Source organism: Zootoca vivipara, chromosome 10, assembly GCF_963506605.1.
Source record: "Zootoca vivipara chromosome 10, rZooViv1.1, whole genome shotgun sequence".
NCBI classification, from domain to species: domain Eukaryota; kingdom Metazoa; phylum Chordata; class Lepidosauria; order Squamata; family Lacertidae; genus Zootoca; species Zootoca vivipara.
In genome coordinates this window covers 64,852,936-64,872,306 of record NC_083285.1, presented here as the reverse complement: position 1 = coordinate 64,872,306, position 19,371 = coordinate 64,852,936, and the positions used below count along the sequence as shown (strand labels likewise).

Below are 19,371 nucleotides of genomic sequence, written 5' to 3'. Positions count from 1 at the left end.
GACTCTGGGGTTGCGGCGCTCATCTCGCTTTACTACAGCGTTTGCCCGCAGAAAGTTTTTCCGGGTCATGTGGCCAGCATGACTAAGCCGCTTCTGGCAAAACCGGAGCAGCGCACGGAAAAGCCGTTTACCTTCCCGCCGGAGCGGTACCTATTTATTTCCTGGCACATTGATGTGCTTTCGAACTTCTAGGTTGGCAGGAGCTGGGACTGAACAACGGGAGCTCACTCCGTCGCGGGGATTCGAACCACCGACCTTCCGATCGGCAAGCCCAAGAGGCTCAGTGGTTTAGACCATAGCGCAACTCGCATCCCGTTGGAAGTCATAGAACCATAGAATTGTAGAGTTGGAAGGGGCCAAGGGAGGAGTGTTGGGTTCTTTTTTGTTCTTTCTTTTCCAAGTAGATTTCCATAGCATGTAGCTGCCAGCATTCAGGACTTCCTCTTCCTGCTTGGCAAAGACCTGGCATTCCACGAGACTCCGGCTCTGAGGTGGCTCGTCCCACCCTAATCCCCGGGTAGATAATTGATCACATCAGCCAACGCTTGGCAACTTTGCCACAATTGGCAGCCGTGGCTGCTTGTGGGAGTTCCAGGATTGGCGTGGCCAAGGGAGGAGCAGGCCAGAGGGCATTGGCGGAGCTGGGGCAGGAGAGGCACCCGCCAGCCGTCTCCATCTCTGGCCCACACAGTCAGGGCTTTTGTCCAAGGACACAGCGAATACTCCAGGGCATGTTAATTGCAAGCGAGGAGAAGCAGAGAGGCAGTTGCGTGGGCAGGAAGCAGTAGCGGGAAAGAAGGAATTGCGGAAGAAGTGCAGGCACGACCCACTCAAAGCCAGGCTTGAAATTAGGCCCACACCCTGCCCTACAAAAATGGAATCTGATGCTCGAGTATTTTCCCCCCTCCCCTAGCGACCGGGGAGAAATACCATTTAAAGGTGAGCCCACCTGACTCACGCTTTCTAAAGCAGCATGTGGGACAAAGCACCACCATTCTTCAACATTCGAATTTCTTTCTTTGTTTTTTTCAATGCAGTTCTGGACAAGTAATGAGAAACAACCAAGCAAACAAAAACATATACTGCGGTAAAGCATGCCTAAAATGCATGTATCAGCAAAGGCAACATTTTGAATTGTAGAGTTGGAAGGGACCCCGAGGGTCATCTAGTCCAAGCCCCAGTAATGCAGGAGTCTCAGATGAAGCATCCATGACAGATGGCCATCCAACCTCTGCTTAAAAACCTGTAAGGAAGGAGGTTCCACAACCTCCCGAGGGGGACCTTTCCACTGCAAAACAGCTCGTACTATCAGAAAGTTCTTCCTGATGTCCTTTCTTGTAATGTGAAGCCATTGGTTTAAGTCCTGCCCTTCAGAACAGGAGAAAACAAGCTTGTTTTTTCTTCCACGTGACAGCCCTTGAGATATTTGAAGATGGCTATCACATCTCTCAGTCTTCTCTTTTCCAGGCTCTCTCTCTTCTCTTTGGCGATCACTCGTAGCCGAGTAAGATTGTCTTCCATAAACACGGTTTTAACAATGAGTCCATAAGTGACTGTGGAGGCCAATTCTGGAGCCACACGTCCTTCCATAGTGGGGGCATCGGTTTCCGGGCGGGAGTTGATCGCGGTGTGGATTTGCCAAGCGTGCCTTCCTCTTAGCACGTTTCTCCCTTGCGTCCTGAGATCGAGTGTCTTCAAAGCCCATGACACCTTTGGTAAAGGCTGTTCTCCAACTGGAGCACTCACAGGCCAGTGTTTCCCAGTTGTCAGTGTTTATACTACTCTACATTTTTAAAGATTTGCCTTGAGACAGTCTTTAAACCTCTTTTGTTGACCACCAGCATTGCGCTTTCCATTTTTAAGTTCGGAATAGAGTAGTTGCTTTGGAAGACGATCATCAGGCATCCGCACAACATGACCAGTCCAACGAAGCTGATGTTCAAGAGTCATTGCTTCAACACTGGTGATCTTTGCACAGCTCCTTTGACTGTTCGTTTCCTGACCCTTGATCATCTTGGTTGCCCTCCTCTGCACACCTTCCAGCCAGGGGTGTGGGGTGGGTGTGGGCCTCTCTGGATGCCAGGCGGCACTCACCGCAGGGCCTGCAGCTTGCCTGAGCCACGCATATTTCCTGGGAGAGACACGGTGGCTTGGGCACCTGAAGGCTCCGTCCCCCCCCCCCAGCTGTAGGAGGGCTGAGTGGGAGGAGGCAGGCAGGCACTGGAGGCCCCACAGTGCACCCCACCCCTATGGGTGGCTCGTCCCGACCCTGGGCGCGCCGCCCCAGACGCCCGTGTGGCTTCCTCTGCCGCTGCTTCCAGCTCATCAACATTTAAAAGTGTGCATTCTATCAGGGATCATTCTTTGCAAAAAAGATGTCTGTATTAGGCAGAGTTGCATTCAAACACGAGTATATTAGGAGTAAATGCTGATGAATCGCAAATTGATGTAGAGAACTGAACTTTAGATGGGGAGGGGCGGGACTGAGACTACCCAACAAATTCACCCATCCTCAATTGTTTTGCCATGTCAGCGTTTCAAAAAACAAAACAAAAAAAAACACCCTCTGCAGCAAACACGATCTTCAGCTCTTCTTTATGTCTTTTGATGATGAGGAAAGCAGCAGTTCTGTTCAGTTTACACAACTATTTTTGGTGGGAGCTTTATCTCCCTTTTCAGCAAAAACGTGTTTCCTTGTTAAATGTAACTTTGAGGGCAACTGCAGGGGGGATTCTGCAGGTGAGAAGGATGGTCCTTATGCATCCCCCCCAAAAAAACTGCTTCTCTCTTCATCCCTACAACCTTTCCCCTTGCTTATTTCCAGTCTTAAGAGGCAGCTTGGGGGAAGAAGGAAAGCATGGCTGCTGGGGAGAAGGAGCTGGTGGGCAAAGGGTTAAGCACTCCCTCCCTCCCTCCTACTGCTTTTCACCTGCGTGTGCCCTTTCCATCCTGGCAAGGCAAACAGAGGGGTGTGACGCCTGTTGCTTGTGAAATTATGCCCATTGGCATAGCAGTGAATCAGCATGTTTTCTTCTTTTCTTTACCCTTTTTTTTGCAAGGTGAATGGCATTGTGGCCGCTGAGATGGCAGCTCGTACAAAATTTGGGCTGAAACAAAAGTGGGCGGAAAAGCCACATTCCTGGCAGGTTGACCTTTCCTGAGCTTGGCATGCAAAGTATGTGCTCAGCATGGCAGAAAAGGCACCTGGCCCAACACTGCACATCTCCCCCCGCTGCAGGGTTGAGGAGTCCTTTTTAGCTCCAATGGCCACATTGTCTTCTGGGGGCCGCATGCCAGTACTGGGCAGGACCGGAGGCCAAAGTGGGCCGAGTAACGAATGCACCTTTCACCTTTGCACAGTGGGCCTCTGTGAGCTGGCAGTAAACCACACCGTACAGCTTGGTGTTAACTCTTCATTTGCAGGAACAGGATCTGCAGAGACTTGGTGGAGTGTCAGGTCTAATGAGCACAGCATTTCACCCCTGGTAGGTCTTGCCCCCATGGATCAGTTGCTGATACTCCCCACGGCCGTCTAAGTCCCCTCCTCTCCAGTGTTTTCCTCGAGCAATCGGAGACTGTACCTGCATGCAGCCAACCTCTCCTCCGCCCTTTTCATGCCTCTTCTGGTTCTGGGAGACCTGGGTGGAGGGGAGCTTGTTGCAACAAGAGGGGGACACACCCGTGACTCTTCACCAGTCAGACTCCTCTCTGCCTCTTGGCCTCTCTCCTCTCCTGCTTCAGCTTCTCTCCCTTCTCTCTGCCACAGACTCTCCCAGCTCACTAAGCCATGTTACCTCTCCAGCTTCTGACACCTCCTCTTCCCTCTTCTCTCTCTTCTCCCTCTGACCACTCATTGTCGTCCCACCACCACTTCCTGGGATCTCAGCCTTCTTCCTTTCGGCCTTCTTCCTTTCAGGGTTCCCCAGATGATGCCTCCCACCATTGCTCTCTGTCCAACCAGACCATGACTTCCTGTTTCTACTTCCTGTCTTCCATCCAGGCAATCAAAAGGTGCTACTGGTGTGTCCAAGGCTACATACCACCCTAGACCCTTGAGCACAGTGGAGGACCAGCGATGGGTGTGGCCTGTGGGGAAGGGGCGTGGCCAAAAGAGATTCCCAAGCACCGGGTAAAGAAGGCTGCCTGTGTGCAGTCCCAGGGAGCCCCACCTCGCATTCCTGCAAAGTGGTCCTTGCTTTCCTCAGTGCTTTAACCCACTTGCCCAACAGGAACGGCAAGCTTTTCCACTAACCTTTGCAGATCCAGTGGTGCTCTGCACCAGCGTTAGAAATTAGCCAGGTGCATTTTGTGACCGGCACGGGCCCAGTTGCAACCACATGGAGATCTCTGGATGCCAGGCTGGCAACGGGGGGAAAGCAAAATGTCGCTTGGAGAAGGATCTGAAATATTTTCCTCGAGGCTTGAATTTGTTTCATTCTGGATTGTTTTATTTGATGCTTTTTAAAGTGTTGTAAACAGCTTTGAGATTTGTTCTTTACGATACAAAGCGCTATAGAAATGAAATGAGCAGCGATAATGGTGAATTCCATTGCAAAACAAAAAACGGCGCCTAAACATTTCCATTGTGGCGACCGTAACTTAGGTTTAATGTGCCATTGGTTGCTCTGCACCATTTGACTCAGTTTGCACGCAGCTCTCGCCTGACCTGTCAAGAAAACACACCTGCAGGCTCTCTGCTGCTGTTGCTGCTGCTGCTGCTGCTACTAGGAGCATCAAAGCAGGAGACGTCCGCCGCATAGCTGTTGTGTGAACACCTTCCACCATGCCTTCTCGCTGTGTTGTGCTTTGAATGCCACGAATGACCTTGGCAGCTAATCAAACGGCTTTCAGATGTGGCTGCTTTGTTGACCGAAGTTGTTCCAGCACCTGTGAACATGCACTTCAGCTGCTTGCAAGGGAATTCTTCAGCATGAGAGAGCCTGTTCCCACGGTGGCCAGGCAGATGACTTTGAGGAGTCTTGTGGGAAGGGCGATAGCTCAGGCAGTGGTTGAGCACATTCTTTGCATGCAAAAGTTCCCAGGCTCAGTCGTGGATGTCTGCAGCCCGGGCTGGAAAAGACCCCCTTCCTGAAACCCTGGAGAGCTGCTGCCAGCCCTTGTTGGAAGTATGGAGCAAGGCAGACCAAATCTTCTGACTCTTGATATAAGATACCACCTCCTGGATGAGGGACGCGGGTGGCGCTGTGGTCTAAACCACTGAGCCTCTTGGGCTTGCCGATCAGAACGTCGGCAGTTCGAATCCCCACGACGGGGTGAGCCCCCGTTGCTCGGTCCCAGCTCCTGCCCACCTAGCAGTTTGAAAGCACATCAAAGTGCAAGTAGATAAAGAGGTGGGAAGGTGAACGCCGTTTCCGTGTGCTGCTGTGGTTCGCCAGAAGTGGCTTAATCATGCTGGCCACGTGACCCGGAAGCTGTCTGTGGACAAACGCCAGCTCCCTCGGCCTATAGAGCGAGATGAGCGTGCAACCCCAGAGTCGTCCACGACTGGACCTGACGGTCAGGAGTACCTTTACCTTTTTTTTTACCACCTCCTGGAGGGGTGGGATTACATAGTGGGGTGCTGAGAGGCAAAGGGGCCATGGGGAGAGGGTGCTGAAGGGGTCTAGGACTACCAGACTTTGAAAATCTGGCATCTCTGGCTCAAGTCCACCCATTTCTTTGAATTAATTAAACTAAATAGTTTTAACTGGATTGTGAACTAACTGGTACTTTTTTAATTTTACTGTGTTCTCTTCCCGCTAGTCTGAATGGTGCTTTTAATTTTATTTATTTGTCACATAAAATTTACATACCGCTTGATTGCATAAAAGCCTCAAAGTGGTTTCCGAGAAGACAATAACATCAAGAAAAATTCACGACCCTACTTTAAAATGTACAAAAGTTAAAGTACTGAAACTTTAATCCCAACTTTCTAAGCATTTGAGCCAGCTTGTCTCAATAAGAATGCTTTTAGCCAGCCCTGATAAGAGGGCACCTGCTTGGTCTCAATCGGCAGTGAGTTCCAAAGTGCTTTGCGCAGCGGGAATTTCACCCTAAATCCGGCACCAAACACCATGAACTTTGCCTGGGAGCAGATTGGTAACCAGTGAGATCTCTGGGCACCAAGCTCTTTATAGGGTAGGGGGCTCAGGGGATGGGTTTATTGAACCGAGTGACTGGTGGCTAGAAAAAGTTAGGAAATTGCTGGTTTAAGTCAGCTTCCTATATTCCTGAGCCCAGAAGTACTTGCTGCCCAGTAGCGGGCGTTCAGGTGTATGGAACTGAAAGTTGCAAATAAAATTCAGTAAGGCAAAGGAGCTGCTATGGATGTGTGTGCTATGATTGAAGGAGGAAGCAGAGAGCTGCTCCCTCACTCTCCAATTGCTGCACCGCCCCACTGTTGATAATCCAGGGGATTATCCAGGGGAGAGCAGACCCAGATCCCGTTTCCTTCCCTAGCAAGGAATAGTCCGCCCTTGCGATGGGAGTAGCTGGAGTGTCGGACTAGGAGGCCCAACTCCTTGGTTAGTCGCCTATTGCAGCTTTTGCCTAACTTCCAGGTGTTCCGCACTACAACTCCCAAAAGCTGGCACAGTCCCAGAGTGGTTTAACAGCCAACCCCCTTACCCAGGGAGCTTTGGGAATTGTGGCTCAGGGGTGAGATAGGGAGCACCCTTTTTTTGGGGGGGTGGAGAGTCGTTCACAGTGGTGTGAAAGTAGCCTGCCTTGAAGACCAACTTGTGTTTCAGTTTAAGTGTGGTTTCGGTCGGCTCATCTTTGAATGTGAATGGAGTCAAATTGCTCTCCCATCCTTTGGAGAGAGAGAGAGAGAGAGAGAGAGAGAGAGAGAGAGAGAGAGAGAGAGGAAGGAGAGGGCAAAAAGATCACAAACCCCCCTGCAATGCAGGAATCCTTTGCCCAGCTTGGGGCTCAAACCTACCACCCTGAGATTAAGAGCCTTGTGTTCTACCAACTGAGATATTCCGCAGGGCTCTTGGCTGCCCTTCCTAGGCAAATCCAGATTTTTTTGCCTCGTCACCTTTGAGCGCCAGCGCGGCAACATTGAACCATCCGAACGGGAGTCCGCAGGTGTTGCGGGAGAATGCTGGGCGCCCTGCCACAGCAAACACAGCTTACCTCTGCCCTTGATAATCACAGGTGGGTGTTGGAAGTGACTTGTATGTATTCCTCCTCCCCCCCCTCCTTTCTCTTAACAAGCTTTTCGGACGCTCCTACCGTCCCAGGAACGCACCGTGAGCGGCAGAATTAAGGGGCTTGGGAGAGGCTGGCTTCTGGTGGGCAAGGGAAGAAGGGAGGATTGAATTGCAGGTGGGTGTGTTTCAGGGTTTGTTGTGCCGCTAAGCTCAGAACAAGAAGGCACCGTCAGGCCTATGGGGGGTGGGGGGGCACGTTAACTGGAAAATGCAAGCTACTTCCTCCCCAAAGCTCTTTCAGAGCAGAAGAAAGTATCAACAGAAGTGGGGATATTAGAATTCTCTCAAATGCTGGGGAAGGAGAGCCAGTAGGGCATCTTCTGTGAAGGGCAGGATCCTAATCATCGTCGGAAATGCAGGATACAAATGTTAGCGAATGAATGATGAAGTTCATTCCTCCTTAGCTTCCCTTCCTCTCCTGCCTATGGCAGCAAGGAAGGTCGCGAGGCGGTGGCACGTTTTTTGGCCATCCCACTATTTAGATTAGATAGAAAATTGTAGAAAGGCAAGAACTCTGGCCACTAAAGTACAATTGTGTTGGACTAATAGTTCAAATGATTCAAATTTGTACTACTGCCTCTTTAAATCTTTATTAGAACACACCCAATCTTTTCTTTATATATTACAAACACACTCTCAGTCACCTACCTCTAAGCTACCAGTACATGTTGACTTTCAGACTATTTGGTAAGACTATGTTCTTCTTATACATTTTTGCATAAATGTTTGTAAACCTTTTAGATGACTTTATATTGCTTATATGATAATTAATATGATAAGAGGGTCTCTGATAAATGTACATTTAACTTTTTCCAGCTGAAGAAGAATTTTTGAAACAGGGCCTTGTCCTGGTGCATCCATTTCACCTGGCATATAAGCTTCAAGAAATAAATCCATCTATAAGAAACTATTTAAATAATTTGAATCATTTGAACTATTAGTCCAACACAATTTTACTTTAGTGGCCAGAGTTCTTGCCTTTCTACAATTTTCTATGTAAGCTTCAATCAAGAACTGCAACTTCTTTAGCTATTTAGAGGATGTCAACTAGAAATGAGTTTGATTATAGTCACTCGTTTCAACGCAAGGGCACCATTTCAGATTTCTTTTGGGACTCGGCCTGCTCTGGCTGAGCCAGGTCTGCAAAGCAGCCAAGTATAATAACTGGAGTTATTAATAACCGTGCTATTAATACAGGTAAAAATAGTAAGAGGGCGGGAATCACTTTTCCTTGGAAGCAGGGGGCTTTGTGTTCCTGCATGCACACCTGTTCCCATAAGCCTGTTTTCTTATTCGTTATGGCAGGTAGAGGGACACTCGGCAGGTAATCAACCAGGCAAGAGATATGGGTGCGTCGGAATCTTGAAACTGAATTTACCTGGGAGTAAGTCTGCCAGTGGTCTTTAACTTCCAAGTACAGTGGTACCTCTACTTACGAATGTTTCTACTTACGAACGGAGCTCTGTCCGCCATCTTGGATGCGATTTAGATAGTTTTTTTTTTCTACTTACGAATTTTTAGATAGGGTTGCTTTGACTTACGATTTTTTTCTCCCAATGCATTCCTATGGGATTCGACTTACCATTTTTTTTCGACTTACGAATGTGCGTTCGGAACACATTAAATTCGGAAGTAGAGGTACCATTGTAAATGTGCAAAGGATTTCGCTGTTCACTGAATAAATTAGGACCCTTGTGCTTCCCCTGGAACATAACCCAGGGCCCAGTTTGCATGCTGGGAGGTTGGAATATGTGAAGTAATGATAGAAAAGAGTGTCCCTGGGCATGAAGTATGTAGCTTCCATTCATTTCTAAGCCCGGCAAGCCCCTTGCACAGAGCAGGGCTGCCTCTTCACAGCATTGCCGATACGACAAGAAGCTCAGCAAACGGGCATCGTAGGATCCTAGAGTTGGAAGGCATCCCAAGGGTCATCTCGTCCAACCCCCTGCAATGCTGGAATCTCAACTAAATCTCCAGGAAGTCTTGCCTAGTCGTAGAAAAGAAAGCACAGGGCGAATTGCAAATGTTCAAAAGTGACAACAGATTGATGTGAGAATTCATGCTCAGTGTAACATAATATGTTTTCATCACTGATGTTCTGTCTTGTGCTTTTAATGTTGTACACAGCCCTGGGATATTTTGACAAAGGGCGGTATATAAATTGAATAAATAATAATATAGTGAGAGGGAGGCAAATAAAGTAGTATACACACAGAAATCATGAATCTGCAAATTAGTATGGTGATTCAGACTGTTGTTCTAAATCATGGGTAGGCAAACTAAGGCTCGGGGGCCAGATCCTACTACTACTGCCTCTTTAAATCTTTATTAGAACACACCCAATCTTTTCTTTATATATTACAAACACACTCTCAGTCACCTACCTCTAAGCTACCAGTACATGTTGACTTTCAGACTATTTGGTAAGACTATGTTCTTCTTATACATTTTTGCATAAATGTTTGTAAACCTTTTAGATGACTTTATATTGCTTATATGATAATTAATATGATAAGAGGGTCTCTGATAAATGTACATTTAACTTTTTCCAGCTGAAGAAGAATTTTTGAAACAGGGCCTTGTCCTGGTGCATCCATTTCACCTGGCATATAAGCTTCAAGAAATAAATCCATCTATAAGAAACTATTTAAATAATTTGAATCATTTGAACTATTAGTCCAACACAATTTTACTTTAGTGGCCAGAGTTCTTGCCTTTCTACAATTTTCTATGTAAGCTTCAATCAAGAACTGCAACTTCTTTAGCTATTTAGATTAGAGGATGTCAACTAGAAATGAGTTTGATTATAGTCACTCGTTTCAACGCAAGGGCACCATTTCAGATTTCTTTTGGGACTCGGCCTGCTCTGGCTGAGCCAGGTCTGCAAAGCAGCCAAGTATAATAACTGGAGTTATTAATAACCGTGCTATTAATACAGGTAAAAATAGTAAGAGGGCGGGAATCACTTTTCCTTGGAAGCAGGGGGCTTTGTGTTCCTGCATGCACACCTGTTCCCATAAGCCTGTTTTCTTATTCGTTATGGCAGGTAGAGGGACACTCGGCAGGTAATCAACCAGGCAAGAGATATGGGTGCGTCGGAATCTTGAAACTGAATTTACCTGGGAGTAAGTCTGCCAGTGGTCTTTAACTTCCAAGTACAGTGGTACCTCTACTTACGAATGTTTCTACTTACGAACGGAGCTCTGTCCGCCATCTTGGATGCGATTTAGATAGTTTTTTTTTTCTACTTACGAATTTTTAGATAGGGTTGCTTTGACTTACGATTTTTTTCTCCCAATGCATTCCTATGGGATTCGACTTACCATTTTTTTTCGACTTACGAATGTGCGTTCGGAACACATTAAATTCGGAAGTAGAGGTACCACTGTAAATGTGCAAAGGATTTCGCTGTTCACTGAATAAATTAGGACCCTTGTGCTTCCCCTGGAACATAACCCAGGGCCCAGTTTGCATGCTGGGAGGTTGGAATATGTGAAGTAATGATAGAAAAGAGTGTCCCTGGGCATGAAGTATGTAGCTTCCATTCATTTCTAAGCCCGGCAAGCCCCTTGCACAGAGCAGGGCTGCCTCTTCACAGCATTGCCGATACGACAAGAAGCTCAGCAAACGGGCATCGTAGGATCCTAGAGTTGGAAGGCATCCCAAGGGTCATCTCGTCCAACCCCCTGCAATGCTGGAATCTCAACTAAATCTCCAGGAAGTCTTGCCTAGTCGTAGAAAAGAAAGCACAGGGCGAATTGCAAATGTTCAAAAGTGACAACAGATTGATGTGAGAATTCATGCTCAGTGTAACATAATATGTTTTCATCACTGATGTTCTGTCTTGTGCTTTTAATGTTGTACACAGCCCTGGGATATTTTGACAAAGGGCGGTATATAAATTGAATAAATAATAATATAGTGAGAGGGAGGCAAATAAAGTAGTATACACACAGAAATCATGAATCTGCAAATTAGTATGGTGATTCAGACTGTTGTTCTAAATCATGGGTAGGCAAACTAAGGCTCGGGGGCCAGATCCGGCCCAATCGCCTTCTAAATCTGGCCCGCGGACAGTCTGGGAGTCAGCGTGTTTTTACATGAGTAGAATGTGTCCTTTTATTTCAAATGCATCTCTGGGTTATTTGTGGGGCATACGAATTTGTTCATTAATTTTTTCCAAAATATAGTCCGGTCCCCCACAAGGTCTGAGGGACAGTGGACCGGCCCCCTGCTAAAAAAGTTTGCTGACCCCTGTTCTAAATTCACAGAGGAATATAACTCTTTGGTGGGTTGCTGTTGTGGATCTTTTCCGATTAAGACAAGGGTACTTTGTCTGCGGCAATCCTGGTCGCTTCTTCCCCACTGCCCAGACTTTGTGCTTGCATCCACCGTCCTGGGGCCATCTCCATGCCCTGGGAGTAATGAAAGTTTCGGGATAGACTCACTTTTGGATAATCAAGGCACATGGCTTGGTGTGAGAGAATCTTTGCCCTGGTTTTGACTTGTTTGTTCTCTCAGAGTGTGGTTTTATGGCAGGAAGCTCTAGAACCCTCAATGCTGGGGTTGGGTAGATGAAAAGCAGGGCTTTAAACTTGCAGGATTTCTTCTTCTTCTTCTTCTTCTTCTTCTTCTTCTTCTTCTTCTTCTTCTTCTTCTTCTTCTTCTTCTTCGCAAACAAGACTGCGTGTAGCAGGGAAGGTGGCACACCGCTTTGCAGAACACTTGCATTTAATCTTTTGCTGGAAGCTGGAGTGGCTGGGGAAACCCAGCCAGGGGTATAAATAATTTATTATTATTATTATTATTATTATTATTCGATTGCATTTTTCGCAGAAAAAGCCCCGCACATTCTTTGAAGGTTTCCTGGGAGTTTTAAGATGCTCTGCACGATTGTTTTCTGAAAATCTGTTGGCTTCAGCCTGCATTTCCTTTGCAGAGATGGAATCATAGAATTGGAAAGGGACCCCACGGGTCATCTAGCCCAGCTCCCTGCAGCTCAGGAGTCATTGTGGCTTTTATAATTCTTCATGAACCTTGCAAAATATTTTCCAGAAAGGTAGCCTTCTTAGTAAAATCAGCCAAGCCTTGCAGCACCCTAGAGATTAACCAATTTATTACGGCACACAGTGGCAGGTATATACACAAAAAAAATTAGGTTGGTGGCCATTAGTGTCCCCTGTGGGAGAGAGGTCCATAGGTTATAACTATGCTCTGGGTACAGAAGTTGTTTATTTTATCTTTCCTGAATCTTCCATCATCATTGAATGTCCACAAGTTCTGGTGTTACGAGGGAGGGAGAAAACTTTTATCCAGCCACTAAAAGTTGCTAAGAGTAAACTGACAAATAAATTGAAATCAGGCCCATTGATTTCAGTAGGTCTTCTCTGAAGCAAAACTCTGAGTAAAACTTAGTTGAATTCCTGCACTGGAATTGGATTTGATGTTCCTTCCAACTCTACAGTTCTATGATTCTGTGAATGCCACCTGCAGATTAAAAGCCCCTCAGTGCCTACGACAGTGATGGCGAACCTATGGCACGCGTGTCAGATGTGACACACAGAGCCCTCACTGCTGGCACGTGCCCCATCGGCCCATTCACGTTGTTGTTGTTGGTTCTCCCCCCCCCCCCCCAATTTGTTCTCCCGCTCCTTCTACAGCTTATCTCTGCTGTTGCTGGTAGCCAGAGATTGGTTTTTAACCCTTTCTGTGCTGTTTTTTCTGGCGCTTTGGCAGACTATGATTGGGTGTAACAGCGTTTGTTTTTTAACCCGTTCTGTGCTGGGTTTTTTGGCGCTTTGGCAGACTATGTCGGTGCTGCGTGTTAGTTCCAGCGAAGGTATTATTCGTCATTTATTTCTGTTCTCTCCCCCCCTCCAAAACGCAGCAGTTTTGGGGCATCCCCCCCCCCCAAAGCAAAGCAACTTTTGCACCACCACCCCCAAAAAACCTCCAAAACTTTGGTTAGCAGCTCCTCCCAAAAAGCTCAACAACTCTGGGCACTTTGTGATAAATAAGGGTTTTTTTGGTTTGGTTTGGTTTGGTTAAATAATTAGTTTTTGGTTTATTAAATACAGTTACTGTATATATTACAATTATACATTTTTGTTATTTAAACTATAAATATCGCTTAATTATGGTTTTTTTCTCGAAGTGACACACCACCTGAGTTATGCTCGGTTTTTTGGTGAATTTTGACACACCAAGCTTGAAAGGTTGCCCATCACTGGTCTAGGATCTATATATCTCAGAAGGAGACCTTCCTCATATGAGTGGACAACTATTTGTGTCCTCTCTGCTAACTTAGAACAATTTCACTACACATTTTAGATGAGGGCACAGGGGGATTTTCTGCACACACCAAATTATGCACAAAAACTGGAGAGGGGGAAATATCTCTGCTGAAACATGCCCTGGGGGAAATCCTTTCTTCTGGAAAATTAATTCTCGTCAAGTGCTTAAAAAACATTTGCAATGCCGAAAAAACGCTGTAGTGAATCTCCTGTTTCCCTTTTCTAAAATCAACATCCTTTTCCGTTAGTCAAGTATCAATGACTGATCCGAATAAGGATTTATCTCCGTGGCAGGTGTGAGTGAAATGGCTACTTGTGTCACTGCTCACTCCCCTTAGTCAAGGAGGCTGACATGAATCTGATCTGAGTAATAAAAGATCTGAATGTTTGCACCCTGCCGGAGCTACATTCCTACTGGTCAGGTCATCTACTGGAGGCTGAGACAGGAGGGTTTCGGGAAAGAAGGGGATTTTGATTGCCGGTCTTGTTTCCCTCCTAGAGAGTCAGAAGCAGTGTGGTTTGGTTAGAACTATTATTGCCAGGAATGTAGCTTCATCCCACTCTCGTCTCTGCAGATTTCACAGAAAGCATAGGGAAAGTTGGGAAAGCCACCGCCGGTCATCTAGTCCAACCCCCTGCAGTGCCGGAATCACCGGGAACCTTGCAAAATTATTTCCCAGTAAAACTAACCGAGCCTTGTGGCACCTTGAAGATGAACCAATTTATTATGGCATAAAGTTTTGGGAACTACGGTCTGCTTTCTGGCCACCGCGCATGCTGAATTATCCTGAGCGGCAGGAACACATGCGCACTTGGTTTGTGATGCTTGTCTGCAGTGAGGTCAGAGGCAAATGAAATCAATAATGTTCAGAGACAGTGATAACTATGCAGCTGATGGCCGAAATTTGCAAGACAGTCGTTGATCACGCTGACAGCCTGGCATGGGCAATGAACGCATTTCACGTGTTAAATAAACGCATTGTCCTGATTTGGCCCACATGGGTGAGCACTTATGAACTGTAGTCCAGTGATTTTCCATTGCAGTTTTCCCTTAGATGCACATTTTCTTGGGTCTTTCCAGTGGGTCAGTTGCAGAACATTTCGTGAGGCTGAAATGCCCCCTTCCCGCATTGGCTTTTGAATGTTGCCGTTTCGGATGTCCGATTTGTGCCTCTTTGTCCTTTGCGCACAGGTCCTGACCTGTCCGCCCTCTGTAGACTGCAAAACAATGGCTTATTACTGCATTGGAAGATGATAAAGCGAACTAACCCCTGATGCTGAGGATGACATTATTAGGCTATTTGGGCAAAAGGTATCGGGGACGGGGGGCTCTTCCAGGTGACCTATTTATAGAGCATTTCTCCAAATCTCCTTGCAGAAAGCTGGCATGGAGGTTAGATTATATCCGCTTGTTCTGATTTGTTTACAAGGCGGTTATACAAGCACCGGCCTTCTCGCCCTGTGTTCATCCAGATTTGCTTGTGGGGTGTTTCTTCGTCCTCCCGTTAGTCATTCGCCCATCTCACACACTTGCTGGCGCATTTATTTCTCCCATCGCTTTCCAAAGCACAGCGAGTTACGTTTCTTCTTCTTCTTCTTTTTTTTTTTTTTTATTAAAGGTTTTCTCAGTTTACAAAGACATGGGCAGTGGCAGGAGTAAACATGGACCAATGGTACCAGACGGTATGGGAAATAGCCCTATTAGAAAAATTAACCAATAAGTTGAAATTGACACGGGGTCAAATAGAAGAAGACGGCTTCACCCCAGTATGGTTCCCCTCTTCTTCTTCTTTTTAATGTGGATTTGTTATGTCAGAGCAACAGAGCCGTTTCGCCCATTTTAACCGAGGAAACCGAAAGTTCTGGTATGCTCTTGAATCTGTCCCACAAAAGAACGGTGGTCTGGAGGGGACCCTTAGGCTACCTTTGCACCATGCAGTAGATGTGCCGTGTTGCTGCTGGCATCCGTCTGTCTCGAGAGACGATAGAGTGTGCCTCTTGAAGTGAAGCCAAACCGCTGGATTAGCAGCACTTAAGTGACCTCCCCGGGGCGCAGGCCTGGGCAGTGTGCATGGAGGTCCTGGGCTGCCCAGATGACAAGACCCTCTTCTCAGCCTCACTGATGTGGTCCAAAGGAAAGCAGAGCAAGACGTTTGGCACCATCTTGGCTGCAAGAGTTGCCAGAAGGAGGCATACAAGGCGCCATCCAACCATCTTAGGGACTCCATTCCAGATTTGTGTAGAGTTTGCTCCTTAGCCCTTTCCTGAAGATATCCCACAAGGCTTCTCCAAATAATTCTGAGAACTGTAGTTGCTTAAGGCAGGCATAGGCAAACACGGCCCTCCAGATGTTTTGGGACTACAACTCCCATCATCCCTAGCTAACAGGACCAGTGGTCAGGGATTATGTTGTTGTTGTTGTTGTTTAGTCGTTTAGTTGTGTCTGACTCTTCATGACCCCATGGACCAGAGCACGCCAGGCACTCCTGTCTTCCACTGCCTCCCGCAGTTCGGTCAAACTCATGTTGGTAGCTTCGAGAACACTGTCCAACCATCTCGTCCTCTGTCGTCCCCTTCTCCTTGTGCCCTCCATCTTTCTCAACATCAGGGTCTTTTCCAGGGAGTCTTCTCTTCTCATGAGGTGGCCAAAGTATTGGAGCCTCAGCTTCAGGATCTGTCCTTCCAGTGAGCACTCGGGGCTGATTTCCTTAAGAATGGATAGGTTTGATCTTCTTGCAGTCCATGGGACTCTCAAGAGTCTCCTCCAGCACCATAATTCAAAAGGGATTATAGGAGTCCCAAAACATCTGGAGGGCCGAGTTTGCCTATGCCTGGCTTAAGGGATCTGAAAGTTCTTAGGTGACCCCAATATCCCTCCTAGAGCTACAATTCCCAGAGTGGTTTAACCATCAATCTGTCTCCATGGGGAGCTCTGGGACCTATCCAAGCCTTGAGCAGACCCAGCAACCTTGTGTGACTTCAGACCACACCTTGAGACAACACATATGGTCTACCGTTTATGCCTGAGACAACTGAGCTGCACACGGAGAACAGTATCAGAATGACGCCAAGTCGCCCATTTAGCAGGGACAGCCCGTAGACCTCGATGCCTCTGAGGGCTCTGGTGGAGGGGTGGGGAACCTGTGGCTCTGTCCAGGTTTTGTTGGGCTCAAGACATTCCATCGGCTCCAGCCGGCAGGGGTCAGGGATGATGGGAGCTGGAATCCAAGATCTCTGGGACAATCGCAGGTTTCAAGTCTCTGCTCTGGTGCTTGGAGTCTTTCCTCAGAACTTGTTTGCCATTGTCCGAGGATGCTGCTGCTTTTGCTGCAGAAGATGAACCCGTCTCCCATTCTGGAATAGGATGAGTGTGCTTGTGTGCATGTGCAGAGTGTGTGTGTGTGTGTGTGTGTGTGTGTGTGTGAGAGAGAGAGAGAGAGAGAGAGAGAGAGAGAGAATGAAAATAAGAAAATATGAATGACTGCAGTGCCATTGCACAGAAAAGCAAATATTGCCTTGGCTCTCATTGACAACCGTGTTAAGAGAGCAGTAACATCTCTCTAGATCTGTTAAGGCTAGTTTTGTGTTGCCCTCGCCAGATCTACTCCAAGTGAAACTTCTTCCAGGCACAAACTCGGAAACAAACAAGCAAAAAAACAAACCCTGCTCTGTAGCTTTTGGGAGTGTTTCAGATTTGACCTAGAGAAATGCTGGCTGAGGACTGTGGTGATTGGCTAGCATCTGGGACATCACCAACACAGCACTTTCTTCCCCACCAGCCCCCAATTCTCAAAGCAGTTTTGCAAATAATTGCAAAAGAGAGAGAGATGCATGCAAAACAAATGGTTGCTTTTTCCTTATCTTTTTGCTCCAGTGGCTGTCCCACCCACCCCAAACTGCTAGGGAAGCTTCCCTTCCTGGAGCAAATAGCAGCTGTTCGCGGAGAGACCACTCTCAACAGGATACGCTGGGAACCATCCCCGTTCCCACTGTCCTAGCTGCAATTCCTCCCCTGGCCGCACCTGCTGCTTAAAAATAAAGCAAATGAAAGGAAGGCACCACATTCCATGCCTCTAGTTCGGCCACATTAAAAGCAGGGTGTGCAAAACCAGGGTTGTCGGTGGAGGCCAATTTGTGCAAGCATGTCAGAACCAGGGTGTTTTACTCCCATGTGCAGATTCCCAAGTACTTTGCACTCCTCTGCAGTGTGTGTGTGTGTGTTGTTATTTTATTCATTTATTCCTCGTTGCATGTCTGTCCAACTTTCCCTCCCAAGTTGCTCAAGGTGGCGTATGTCGTTCTCCCTTCTCCCCCGCCCCATTTTATCCTCACAACAACCCTGTGAGGTAGGTCAGGCTGAGAGCGAGTGACTGCTGCAAGGCCACTCGGCCAGCTTTGTGGCTGAGCGGGGCTTTGAGTCCTGGTCTCCCAACGCTCTAACCACTACACCACACCACCTTTGGTTTTGTCTATATGTAGCAGCTGCACAGAAAACGGCTTTGTAGGCCTGGCTTTTATTTCATAGCCTGCCCACTGTCTCCCTCATAGTGCCACAAACACCTTCCAGGTGTGCTAGTTGTCACAGCGTCACCACAGTCACAGGCTGACCGCTCTGCCTTTCAGCAACCCACTTAACCATCCCAAGACACTGAGTTAATTCACCCCAAGCTTTAGCCTTCTCCCCCGCCCCTTATCTGAACCTGAAAAGAGTTAATCTCAACACCAGCAGCAGCCCAGCTTCCAATTTAATTCGCTTCTTTTCGTTAATTATTTCTCTCATCACGCACAGGAAAGATCTCATTTTGTGGGGTGGGGTGACACTTATCTCCCCCAATACTCTCCCCTCCATTGATACTTCCAACTGCAGCGACTCCGAAAGCAACTTCTTAGCACCAGACTTTTTGCAGTTCACCCTCTTTGTTTCTCTCCCCCACCCCCCTCTTTCCCCACTTTCCTTTTGGTCTTTCCTTCCCTCTCTCTCTCTCTCTCTCTCTCTCTCTCTCTCTCTCTCTCTCTCTCTCTCTCTCTCTCTCTCTTGGTTTGTGGAATTTTCCTGTGCTCTGGGCGTTGCCAGGATCTTGCATTTCTCGGAAGCGGCATTGCACGAGAGCCTGAGCAGCTACTCACTACGAAACATGCACTGCCTGCCCCCTGACTAATATCCTTCGGTGTTTAGCTGAGGGCTGACTCAAAGCGAGGGGCTGGCAGATGCTACATCATTACGGCTGCAGAGTGCAACCCAGGTTGGAATTTCCATCAGCGCGGGGGGGGGGGGAAACGTGGCTCAGGGTCCCCCAGCGACACTCAGTAACCCCGGCAGGAGGGGTTGGAAGGGAGAGGAAATAAATGTGCAAGGAGTCATCCTGTGGTCAGGATGATTCAGGAGTTGTTTCTGTTAGTGGTCAGCGAGGCAAGTGGCCAGTTTCATTGCTTTTGTATGCTAATCGGAGGCCAAGTCATTTCCCCTGGGGAATCTGGCCAGAGAACCCGTTTGTCGGATTCAGAAAGCTGCGATTGTCGTTTGCAAGGAGCGAGTGTTCCGGGAGCCTCTGCAACATATGGCAGGCAGGTTTTCTAGATGGGGGATTTCGTCGCCGCCTCTGAATCAGAGCGAAACTTTCGGAAGCAGAAGAAAAATGAAAGTTGCATGCTGATCTACTGAACCACACACACACACACAGTGCTTGATTGAAGCAGCTGCATTTTGAGACAGAAGCAGCACTGGTTTTTAGAAACCGAGAATGGATTTTGTGGAGCCCAAAGGTGGATAAGCATAGGAGCTCTCCTGTTTGCTCGGTGGGAAAGAAAAAGGATGCCCAGGCTCATCTCGCCGAATCAGCCAATGGAGTGCTGAAAGCTAAGAT

At 47.5% G+C, this 19,371-nt stretch overlaps 1 long non-coding RNA gene across 3 annotated transcripts in view; it reads left to right on the top strand.

Annotated features, from left to right (window-relative positions):
• LOC118091262 (uncharacterized) overlaps positions 1-19,371 on the top strand; it is an 86,330-nt gene that overhangs the window by 57,590 nt on the left and 9,369 nt on the right. For 2 of the 3 annotated variants that reach the window (XR_009558230.1, XR_009558231.1), the window contains exon 2: positions 1-19,371. This exon is cut by the window's left edge and continues 36,163 nt beyond it. The exons of the other annotated variant lie outside the window; for it this stretch is intronic. This is a non-coding gene — a long non-coding RNA (uncharacterized LOC118091262). 3 annotated transcript variants of the gene reach the window in all.